The sequence below is a fragment of the Amblyomma americanum genome, chromosome 9, assembly GCF_052857255.1.
Source record: "Amblyomma americanum isolate KBUSLIRL-KWMA chromosome 9, ASM5285725v1, whole genome shotgun sequence".
Lineage (NCBI taxonomy): Eukaryota > Metazoa > Arthropoda > Arachnida > Ixodida > Ixodidae > Amblyomma > Amblyomma americanum.
The window spans coordinates 42,098,926-42,111,877 of record NC_135505.1 but is presented as its reverse complement, the minus strand read 5'-3'; positions in this window follow the sequence as shown (position 1 = coordinate 42,111,877).

Sequence of the window (12,952 nt, the reverse complement as noted above, 5' to 3'; positions counted from 1 at the left end):
GGCGGGGCCGGCAGGAGCACATAGATAACCTTGCAGCAGTACTTCAACGCATTAAAGAGGCAGGACTCAAACTGAACAGCAAATGTATCTTCGATACGCAGGAAATTTCATTTTTGGGTCACAGGATCACAGCAAGTGGTATTGTTCCGCTGGAGGAAAAAGTTACTTCCATCACGGATACACCGGCACCCACCAATACAGCCAGCCTTCGATCGTTCCTGGGACTGGTCGAATACTACTCTAGGTTCGTTCCCAACTTTGCCGATATGGTTGAACCGATGCGCGTTCTGCTTCGAAAGGGTCAACCATTTGTTTGGTCTGGCGAGGTAGACTCCAGTTTTCGAAAGATCAAAGAGGCACTTGCGTCCAACATAGTCCTGTGGATGTTCGATGCATCTCTTCCAGTTGTTATTTCCACTGACACTTCAGAATGTGGGCTTGGAGCGGTTCTCCAACAGGTGGAGGGAGAGAAACTACACACTGTCGCCTTTGCTTCCCGAGCGCTTCCATCTGCAGAGAGGAGATATTCAGTAGGAGAACGCGAAGCGCTTGCGTGTGTTTGGGCGTGCGAGAAGTGGCATGTTTACTTGTGGGGACGCCATTTCACGTTGCTTACTGACCATCAAGCCTTGGTCGCATTGCTGTCTACTCAAGGGCCAGGAAGGCGTCCTTTGCGGATAGCACGGTAAGCGGAGCGCCTACTGCAGTACAACTATACAGTAATGTACCGGAAGGGTTCGCAAAATCGAGTAGCAGATGCGCTCTCTCGCCTCCCTGCGTCACCTCCCTAGGAAAAAGAGACTTTACCAGATGAAACTGTATCAGTTGCCCTTATATCTTCTTGCATTACCAGGGAAGAGTTTGAACAGGCCCAGTCGGAAGACAGCACACTGCAACAAACCAAGGCCTACATTGAATCGTCCTGGCCTGCGCAAAAATCTCTGCCGGGTGAGCTTCAACCTTTCCTCAAACATCGCGATGAACTGTCAGTGGTGGACAATTCGATTTTGCGTGGCGAACGCCTTGTGGTTCCCGCATCACTTACAGCGCGGATAATTACCGCTGCTCATGAGGCTCACACTGGAATTGTACGAACGAAAGCACGTCTGGGAGAAAAATTTTGGTGGCCAGCCATGGACAGGCAAGTCGAGCTAGCTATTCAAATGTGTAGTATATGCCAGGCAGCGGACAAGAGCACGAAGGTTATGGCTGCACCATTGAACCCGGTCTCCTTACCAAAAGGACCGTGGCTAAAGCTTGGCATGGACATTGTTGGCCCATTTGAGAGAGCACCACACGATTGTCGATATGCGATCACGCTGGTCGACTACTTTTCTAAGTGGCCCGAAGTATACTTTTGCAACCAAGCCACAACACGCACAGTAACAGGCTTCTTGGTGTCAGTGTTCGAACGTGAAGGTTACCCAGACGAAATTGTTTGCGATAACGGGCCACAGTTTTCATCTCGAGAGTTCCAAGCTTTTCTGCAGGATCGCGGTATCCGCTTGCGGCATTCGTCCGTATACTACCTGCAAGCAAACGGACAGGTAGAACGGTTCAACAGAGTTTTTAAAAGCTTTGTTCAAGTGGCTACACTCGAGCAGCGTCCCTTACGCCAAACGGTAACAGAATACTTGGGAATTTACCGTTGTACGCCGCATGCCACAACTGCAGTTGCTCCAGCATTTCTCCTGCATAGACGTCTGCCAAGGACTCATCTCGATGTCGTTGGGTATCCGTCAGCAATATTTGCAACCGACCCTACTTCAGAGCTCCACCGCCTACGCGAGCGGGTGAAGCAAAAGCAGCAATCCAGTAAACTATACACAGACGCTCGCAGGGCCGCAAGGGAAACCAAAGTGAATGTTGGTGACCTTGTACGAGTACGCAAACAACTGCTTTTAAGGGTGACCTGGCTTTTAGCCGCCCAAGAAAAGTGATTAGAAAGCAGGGGCAATCGTCCTTCCAACTTGATGATGGAAAAACGTGGAACGCTTCAAAGTTGTCAAGGATGCCGCGAGCTTCTGCATCTATCTGTGGGTGGGGGGAAAGGAGTGATACAAATGACACCGCTAGGGAAAGCAGCTCACCGCCTACCTTGGAGAGACCCGTTTCAGAAGCGCCAACCGGAACTTCAGCTGTGGCTGCTGCGAAGCAGCGGCCTATGTCACCAGTGACCGGCTGTGAGCCGGAAGAGACTTCGCCTGCCGCCAGTGGTTTCTCAGAAGCATCGGGACCTCAGCGTAGGGTACAGCCATCAAGGAATAGACGACCTCCAGACCGCTATGGACACTAAGTACAGAAAGACACGTTTTGCAGTGAACATGACCCTGTCACAATCTGCAAGAGTGTTGAGTTTGCTGACGTGAAATATGGACATAAATGGAGTTGTATCTTGTTTTCCTCTTTTTGTTTTATATTTCTGTATTAAGTGCATAAGACAAGCACATTGTTGTTACTGTAAATATAGTTCTATAAAAGAGCACTAACGTACTACCACTACTAAATCACTAACCCATGTAGCTGTCTTTTTTTATAAGGAAGTTAATATGTTGTATATGTGGTTTCGGTTCCGGTTTGGGGATCACCTGCCGCCAGAGGCACCAGTGTCGCTATGTGTATATATATGACTGTATGTGGCAATAAACGGGGATGTTTGGTTGCTAGCAGTTCGTGTACTTGGGCGGCACCCGCCGCTACAACAGTTACACCATAAGTGATGCCGGCCATGAAATAACGTTCCAGTGGCTTCCAAGTCACTGCGGGATTATCGGCAATGAACGGGCGGATCACGCAGCCCGCTCAGCCCATACTGAGGAGAGCCACGTCCCAATTCCTCTTTCTAGAACTGACGCGGCACGGAAACTCCACCTACTTGCTCGGCAGTGCACCGAGTCGCAATGGAATTAGCCACATTTAAGAAATACGCGACTGTACAACATAATGTCTTCGAGCGCCATCACAGGTTCGCCGTACAGACGCCACGCTTTTATATCGACTTTGGTTGGGTGTTGCCTTTACTAAAGCCTATGCCTTCCGCATAGGGATGACCGACACCCCAACCTGTGACCACTGCGGCCATGGAGAATCAATTGGCCATATATATCTTTAACGTGCACTGACATCGCACAGCACACGGGCGCCTTAGCGTTTTTCCTCCATAAAAACGCAGCCGCCGCGGTCGGGTTCGAATCCGGGAACTCCGGATTAGTAGTCGAGCGCCCTAACCACTGAGCCACCGCAGCGGGGCACGGCCACAAGGAAAACTACGTTTTCCGGTTTGGATCCCCCAAGCTCCCTCGCATCTTTTCTGCGAAAATACATTTACAATGACGGTGTGGGTTATACAGCCTGTAGCTAGAAGCAGTGTTGGTTTAGCCTAGGCAGAAACGATGAGTGTGAGTCATCTTTTGACACACACTGGGAACACCTCCCCTTCTGCAATTTGGCCTGCCATTCCATATTCCGCGTATTCCTCCGTCACCACACGCAATACAAGCTTGGTGACTGTGTGTCACGGATCCCCCCGGAGAACACTCGGACCGAAAGAATGGATTAGGGGACAGGTGTACCCACAAAAACGCACATTTAATACACCCTACGTGACGCACCCACTCGAACACAAAACTAACAAGCACAAAACACAAAGACTATAAATACACACAACCCGGGCACACTGCTACCAGCGTCTACTACTAGCGTTCTACTATTAGCGAGCAAGCAGTAGCAGCCTCAAAGATTGATGCACGCCATCGCTGTATCGGAGGTGCGACAGCGCACGTGGAAAGCAAGTTCGTATTAAGCCCCTTCTCTTTCAACTCTCATTAAACCTACTTTTCGACCCAACAGCGTTTACAAGCACATCGGTTCAGGGTAGAGTTGAGTCACGTACCCCTTGCGGCGGCATTGACTGGAGCCGACCCGTCTACTCCCGGCTTGGCGTGCGTACCAGTACCTGTTTTCAAACAAGCAGGCGTGTGGGTTCATGTAAGCGCCGCCCTCTATCGGCTCGAGGTCCTCCTATGAGGAATATTCGCAGCTTCATTCTTGACTTGAATCGGCACCTGGGTCACTGCGCCCTTGCGCGGGGCAAGGAACAAATGCTGTTCTCCCACATTGTCCTGAATAGGGAGCCCCCATCCTGGGTTTTGCCCCGCCGCGGTGGCTCAGTGGTTAGGGCGCTCGACTACTGATCCGGAGTTCCCGGGTTCGAGCCCGACCGCGGCGGCTGCGTTTTTATGGAGGAAAAACGCTAAGGCGCCCGTGTGCTGTGCGATGTCAGTGCACGTTAAAGATCCCCAGGTGGTCGAAATTATTCCGGAGCCCTCCACTACGGCACCTCTCTCTTCCTTTCTTCTTTCACTCCCTCCTTTACCCTTCCCTTAAGGCGCGGTTCAGGTGTCCAACGATATATGAGACAGATACTGCGCCATTTCCTTTCCCCTCAAAACCAATTAAAAAAAAAATCCTGGGTTTTGGCACTAACAATGCCTTATTGTGTGCTGCCGGGAGGGGAAAGGGGGGGCACTTCTAGGTGTGGCCTTGTATTCCACTTCCTTTCGGCACCAACCGCTCGAGCAAAAAAGAAACGAAGAAATCATTTCGGAATACAACCCAAGCAAAAAAAAAGGAAAGAAAGAGCTCAGGTTCGTCCAAGGTCTGAGTAAACACCTCTGCGCACGAACACAGACAACCAAAAGGCTGGTGGTAGAGTGTAGTAGGGACAAAATATTCTGACGCCAGATGGAGCCAAGTCGCGCTAGTGAAAATTGGCGCGAATTTCACAACCTCGCAGAAAATACATACACAACTTTCAGCGTCTGTAGAACGCAGATAATACGCTCGATATGAATGAATATTGCGGCTTGACAATCAAGAAAGGAGAACGGAGGAATGTTGCGGAAAAAATTTTGATATTTGGCTTAGTTTTGTCGCGAGATGATACAAAAGACCGACATATTTAAAGTGTAATTTTTCAGGATATTTACCTCTGATTTGTAAAAAAAAATGGAACTTAAAAAACAATATCTGTCTGCAACATTTCCTCCATTCATTAAATAAAAAACGCCAGCAGAGACCTCATTAAAATCGAGCCATATTTAGACACGCTACAGCTTCTGTAAGTTCCCATGTATTTCCTATGGACACTGTCACAAGCGAACCCTCCTAACCACCAAAGGATATGTTCCACCATTCTACGGCCTGCCCAAAGTCCACGCACCGGGGATCCCTTTGCGCCTGATTGTAGACTTTCTGTGTTCATCTTTTCGCCCTTTGTTAGAATACCTTCACAAGCTCATATCCCCGTACGCAGAAAAAACAGCGACCAATATCCGTCATTCCTGTCACATCTTCGAAATGGTGTCCCAAGCTATATTAAAGGACGACGAATGCCTTCTCTTCTTCGGCGTGGTGTCCCTTTTCACGAAAATCTCCATGAAGCTTGCGGTGACCGCTACCAGAGACGCCCTACAACGCGACGACACACTCAGCGCTTGTACCCCGCTGAGTGTAAAGGATGTGCGCTGCCTCCTGGAGCTGTGCTTATGAAACATATATTTGACGTTAAATGGGGAATTTTACAGAGAAGTGACAGGAACGCCAATGGGAGCCTCCATATGTCGTCGTGGCCAATGTAACCATGCAGCACATCGAAAAAGAGCCCTCTACTCATTCCACCCACAACCAAAGATTTACTCAAGAATGTCGATGACTGCTTCACAGTCACAAAGAGATCTGAGATTCAAAATTGGATTTCTCATTTAAACCCTGTCGAACCTGATATTCTGCTCACGTCAGATGTGGAACAAGGAAACTCCCTGCCGTTTTAGACCTCCTCTTATCCCGAAACCACAAAACCCGCCAGTTCTCTGTCTACCACAAACCCGATCACACAGGCCAGTATCTCAACTTTGCTTCGAACCACCCGACAGTCGTACAAGCATCAGTGGTGAAGTTGTTGATCGGAAGAGTTGAGACACACTACAGCCTTGCGAGAAAAAAAATAACAATGCACGATATTCAAAGAGCTCGTCATGAACGGCTACCAAAAGTACTTAATTAACAGAACCATTCGACTTCAAAAACACAAAAACTTGCGCCAAAAACTCTACGCAAAAAGACCAACGCCACCACCAAAATACGTCACTCTACATTATGTCGGAGGTGTCAGCGAAAGCGTCATCCAAATCCTGAAAAAAGAGGGTCACCAGGGTGAGCACGAGTCTACAAGCGCTGCTGGGCTTTCGCCTACCTGTTCCCAAAGACCAGCCAAGGAGACAAAGAACCCGAGGCATTGTCTACAAAATTCTTTGTGGTGACTGGGACGCAAGCTACATTGCAGAAACCAAAAATGTCAACGAAAGAATTCGGCAAAATAAAAACGACGTCCACAACTTCGCAAGACAGCGCAATCCAGTAGCCGAACAATCCGAAGACTCAGACCACAGAATGAACTTCGGCGAAATCAGGATCCTCGGAATCGAAAAAAAATTACCAGGAAAGGCTCCTTCTCGAACCCCGGTACATCCAAACTTCTCTGAACATCAACCGAACAAAAGGAAGAGACTTCGCTCTACGACTCAAATAATAAAAATCGCCATTCACCGCCTCCCCACAGTGCGGCCACGTGACTCGATGCCTTGACCCCCTTCCCCTATTTCCGCTTCCCACGCGTTTCGCAACACAACTTTATTTTTTTGACCTCCTTCTTCCCTCCATACTTAAAGACATCAGCTACTGACCCCGGTCACCCCTGATGAAGGAGCCGAGCCGGCTTCGAAACTTTGGGCTTCATATTGAAGTTTTTGGTTAGAGATGTGCAATTTATTATAAGCTTTGCCACCACGCAGCACTGACTGCCCGCTGCTTGGCTTGGTGTTTCAGTTCGAATCAGAAAAGACAAACTAGCCATACTATGAGAAAACCCGCCAGTGACAATACATGCCTGCGCAAATAGTAAGCTTTCGGCAATGGCGCCGCGGTCGGGCCAGGCGATGAACTGCGCGGGTTCCTGCCTGTCCTGGTCGTCACTAGGCCTCTTCTTTCGCATAGAAGGCGCAGCGGACGCCGCTTCGGAAGTCGCCTGCGCTGTATGAAAGGGCTTTTATATCGCTTTTCTGTCGGCAGCATCATCTCACAAAAAACTGCAAAGATGGTAAATTTAGGGGATGCATTCGGCCCCGGAGCTCTAGCGGACCGCAACGGGCGTCTGGCGAGCCCGACCGCAATGGCAGCCTAGCGGCAGCTGCGATGCTATTCTGCTAATAAATTTGCTAGTATCACAGTATTCACTTCTGCCAGCAACTTGGTCTTGATCAACGATCGTAAAAAATGAGCTATTTTAAGCAATTCTCTATCTTAGCTTTTATGATTTACCTCGGAAATTGTAATGACCCCGGAGGACGGGATCTAGGCTGGACGGACGACTGGCAGTGTTGGCTTGGCTGGCGTGGGTTAGGTTGGCAGCTGCGCGTCGGAAAGACGCGCCCCTACGTTAAGAGCAGACGAAATGTTGAGCCGCTGCTAAGACAGGCGGCCGTTCACTTCGCCACGGTTTGCGAGCACGCTTCCTTTGCTCGATACGCCGTTTAGAGAGCTGCAGTATGGTAGCGCACGAGCGTAGACACGTGGCATTTTTTCAAATTTCGCGGGCTTTTTTTTAGATGCCGGTAAAAACGACCCCGTAGGAGATACGATGCTACAACAAACTAGACCGGATTTTTCTCAGTATACTCTAGAACCTAACGTAACGGTCTTTGCACTAAAATGAATATTTGAAAATTTGCATAATTCTTTATTAAATAAAAAATTAAGCGAAATATATAAAAATATTCTGAGGAGCGCCACATGATGGCAAACAATGTATCGCTGGTTTGGGCGGGTGCAGTTTAACGTTTTTTTTTAATTATTGGTTCAATTTACGTGAAACAACGTGTATATTGTAGTGATTAAGGGCGTGTATCGTAGTTGTCACTTAAATCAGCACCTCGGTATTGGACAACGATCTACAGAAATGATACATTTTTAACACCCATCTATCCCACAACTGGTTATGAACATAAACAAACACTGCTATATTGGCAACAAATTCGTGTTTGGTGAATGTTCTATCTCGGCGGCCGATCTCGCAAAAGGCCCTGTCGGCGATAATCGGAGGACTGGTTTTGTCGGCGTCGCGGGCATCTAAGCATGCCACACTGCAAAGACGTCTGGCATTCGGTGGCGTTGGTGTCGTCGGATGAGCGGGTCCGGCCGGGACCGGATTGCAGCTATTGGCTGCTTTTCACGCGGCGTCAGTGACGTCTCGAGCCCTTCCACCTCGCTTCTGCTGGGGCAAGATGACCGCCCGTCGAACTAAGGAGCGAGGCCTAGGCAGTGGCTGCTATGTCGCGAAGCATATTATATTAGCGACATGTTTATATTACAAGCGTTCAGAGCGACTGCGAACATCGCCCCATGCAGCAGCTTGAAGCGACAGTTCCACTAGTTGTATTCGGTAATTATCTACGCTGATGGAGTTGCCAGAGCGCCTCTTCAAACCGACGCAAGAGCTACGAGTTGGCGGCGTCACGAATTGTTTGTATGGAGCTGTTTGTGGTTGTTGCGAGCGTGCCTAATTCATGCGAGGATCATCACGAACAGCGGCGTGTAACAGCTGCTCACGGTGAATTTCTTGTGTGTGCATGAGCTGCATGCCACAGTGACAAGTGACCGAGAAGTGAACGTGACTGCGATCGGAGCGAGTGCTTTTACGTTAAGGCAGCGAAATGTGCACCATGAAACCTCACGGCGGACGCCGTGCATTCCAAATGCTGAAGTGATCATGGCGTTGTGCAGCGTGTTTGCACTCGCTGCAATGGTTGCAGTGATGGCGACCGAAGGGACCACACGACGTTGTTTTTGCTGCCTATCCATTACCATTTTGATCGCGATTCGTGCGGGCACGGCGCTCGAGTACTGCCGTGTGTGCGACGTGAGAAGATCTTGGCTGCAGGGCCTTCGGACTGCTTTCTTCGGCGACAAAAGCAACGCCGCCATCTTTTTGAGCGTTGTTCCTCCATTCAGTACATTTTGTGATTATGGGTGCTCGGGTTGCGAGTAGCCGGCGGCACTGAATAACTCGTGTGAAAACATCGCTGTGCAGCGCAGATGTATCTTTGGGAACATCTTTTCCTTCTACTTCCTACCGGCTGTGTGGACATTTGTCTGCAATACATATTTGCGTGATGAATGGGTGACTGAACACTTCCTCTAGCCATTTCGTTTTAGGTTGTGACAACATGGTATTGCGCGATTACTAACAAGAATCATAGCCGCATTTAAATCACGGCTAGTTTACAGTGTAGAATCTCTAATATGTGGTAACTCACGAGTCTGCTTTTCAATGAGCATTTCACTCTACGTTACGCAGAAAAAACTGCGGCAGCATCGTATGGGATCAAAGCTTTCCACTGAGCAAGTTGGGCACAACGACTCTTGAAGACAACATTATATATATATATATATATATATATATATATATATATATATATATATATATATATATATATATATATATATAAATATATATATATATATATATATATATATATATATAAATTTTCGTATAGCCTTTTTTCTCTTTTTTCTTTCACAAACACTTGGCAATATGAAGTTGAAGTGGGACCTTGGTTTCCATTGTAATCAGAAAAATAGTGATCTTGACGCGCCTCATGGGCCATGACATGATTCTGCTCACGGTCGTTTTCGATCGGCAGGGCAGGTCTTGCAAAATGTCCTGTACCGCTCGTGTCCTACTGCTTTTAGCAGTTTCCTGGACCCAGTCAAGCTGCCCAGGCAGCTTTTAGCCAGGAAACTCTACAGTTGAACCTGGAAAATAAACTTATTGACTAAAGTGGATGATGTCTGCACTGTGCTATTGTTGCAGAGCAGCTCGTGAGCTCGATCGGCTTTACTGGTGTTAAGCGGTTGTTCAGCAGCGCTCCCTGGGACAGCCGCTCCAGTTTAACAAAACATTTTCAAAGCCTTGAGAAGGAGATATCATGGATGCACATGCACCCTGCTACCTCCATTTGCCTGTGACTGCTTGCTATGTACATGATTACTTGTCTGCTGTGTGACGGCGATGGTGAGCCAAACGGCGTTTGTCTCGGCAGTGAATAACGCTTCCCAGATTTCCTTAATCCTCCTTACATTTTACACTAACAAAAATTTATTTGCTAACATATGGCTGCATATTTGCACCATCCACAGCGATCAGATAGATTTCCCGGCCCACTTGTTCATTCACATTTGTCTGGTCACGACAGTACCATTCCTGCGCACAATCAAAGCTACAATAACAAGGCTTATTTCAGTTCTTTGAAATGTGATAGGCACTTTCGAATGGTGGTTGGTTCTGCAATACCGACGTTGCCCTGTTTCTGAGTGTCCTGTAGTGTCAATGGAACCATTGACCTGCCAAGGCAAAGACCACATTTAATTTGAACCCATTCCTTTACTTGAATGAAATAGCTGTTGCTGCTTGCATTAGCAGATTCCCTGCTTTGCACCGGTGCCTAGTTCTGTTCTTTCTAGCTGCACATGCCACAATGAATAGCGTTGTTTTCTTTTCTTATGCGGTTTAATCTGTATAAAAAGTGCTAACCTAGCATTGTGGGCTGTGGGTAGGCATCGGTGAGGTTATAATGTAAGCTAGCAGATCTGTTGTTTTATTTTTAGGCAGCTTAATCATATCAAAACTACAACAGAATATTTGTCGCGCATCTGTCACGCGACACAATTTTGGGTCGCAACACAAGCTGTCTTGTCGTGCCTTGTGTCACGCGACAGAGGTTCATGTCATGGGTTCTTTCGCGAGGCAAAGGTGTTTGGTGTAGGTTCTGCTGCACGACAGACATCGTTCCTTTATTTTGTTGTGCGAAAAAGGTACCTGTCGCAGCATTCGTCGCACGACAGGTTTCGGTGGCAGGTACTGTCGTGCGACAGAGAGAGTCGTACCTCGCGAGAGAGACTGCGTGTGTCAACAGAGTTGCGTGTCGTGGGTTCAGTCGCACAACAGACTTCTACCACGACTATTTTCACACGAAAAAAGTACCTGTCATGCGGCCTGTCACGCGACACAACAGCTTGTCGTGGGATGTGCAACGCGACAGATACCTGCCGTGGGATGTGTCGCGCTACAGATACTTGCCGTGGATTGTGTCGCGCGATAGATACCTTTCGTGGGGTGTGTCGTACGACAGATTCCTGGCGAGGGTAATCGTTTAGTGCAGAATTCTAGAAATACTGTCAGCGATAGGATCAAATGGGCCAAAGGTGCGTTAAAGCGCGTTCACTGTGGCGAGTCGCGAAGAGGATGCGAAGTGATCTGGGTTGTTGGTGACGGGCACCGAGCGAAATGAAGTGCTAATTCACATTGGCGAGTAGAGTTTTCAACTCGCTTCCCGCGACCTGGCTCTCTCTCCAAACGAGAATTGGCTTAGAAGAGAGGCACTGCTCGAACACACACTTAATTCTCTTCTGTTCCAACATGACAGTGGGACGAAAGCAGTGCATGCTCAAGTGTAATGCGGTTTTGAAAGCCCAGAAAGCTGTAATGCACAAGTGACGAAGCCAGCGATGCCTGCGTATCCACACCTGCTTGCGGTGGCGGCATTTAGCCAGCCACGACAGCGCTGCACACCTATCGGCGTGCGCAAGTCGAATAGCGCTACTGAAAGTCAGTGTCCTACTGGCTAATGCGACGTGTTCGTCAAGCCATGTAACATATAGTACCGCAGCTACAACATGCGCAGAAAATGCCAAGGACACATATACGCGCGTCGCGCAAAAGAATGTCGTTAATCGTAAATCTCGGAAAATTACTCGCCATAATTATCCTGCTGTCACAAAGGCAGCATGAATGTACATGCATGCAGTTCTCTGTATAAATGTTCTAAGCAACTCCGATATCATTCTTTAATTTGTTTTTTCTGGGGGGAAAAGAAATGGCGCAGTATCTTTCTCATATATCGTTCGACACCTGAACCGCGCCGCAAGGGAAGGGATAAAAGAGGGAGTGAAAGAAGAAATGAAGAAGAGGTGCCTTAGTGGAGGACTCCGGCATAATTTCGACCACCTGGGGATCTGTAACGTGCACTGACATCGCACAGCACACGGGCGCCTTAGTGTTTTGCCTCCATAAAAACGCAGCAGCCGTGGTCGGGTTCGAACCCGGGAACACCTGATCAGTAGCCGAGCGCCCTAACCACTGAGCCACCGCGGCGGGTCGATATCATTGCTTCACGTTTCAGTTTTAAGAGCGTTAGCTCTTACAGCTTACATTTGCCAAGGACACGTCTGTCTGCAGGGAAGGTAAAATTGGCCAAGGCAGTTACCACACTACATCACATAGCAACAACGGGCACGTAGAGCCCCAGTTGTCACCCATACCTTGGATCTGTTTTACATATGCCAGTATAAATGATATCGAAGTGGAACACCGGGGCCCCATTTGCATCAAACTTCGGGGCCACCCTGTTGACGCAGAATGATCGAAGTGGTGTCATTTTACAAGTCATGTTCCTGAGGATAAAATAATTGAGATGAAGCCCAAAAACTGTGTGGGATTCGCAACGACGATCTTTCCGCCCCCAAACCATGCATTCGGGGCAATTCCAGACGGCCATTATGGCCTAATCGCTTGTCGCAGAGGGTGCTGAATGCGGTGAAACGATTCGTCTTGTTTTAGTGGACACGTTTACAGAATTCATTAACTGATATATAAGGAGGAAACATGCCTGATATAGCAAAGGCGGCTTTAAATCGCAATGGTAGTGCAATATCTCTGCAGCAGATGGCGCTACTTGTATATTAGAAAGAGTGTTTCCAAAAAGAAGCACCCTCAGATGTTTGTATTTTGTCTTCTATACGTTTGCTGAGCACCCCGAACTAAACACTTGAAGCTCCC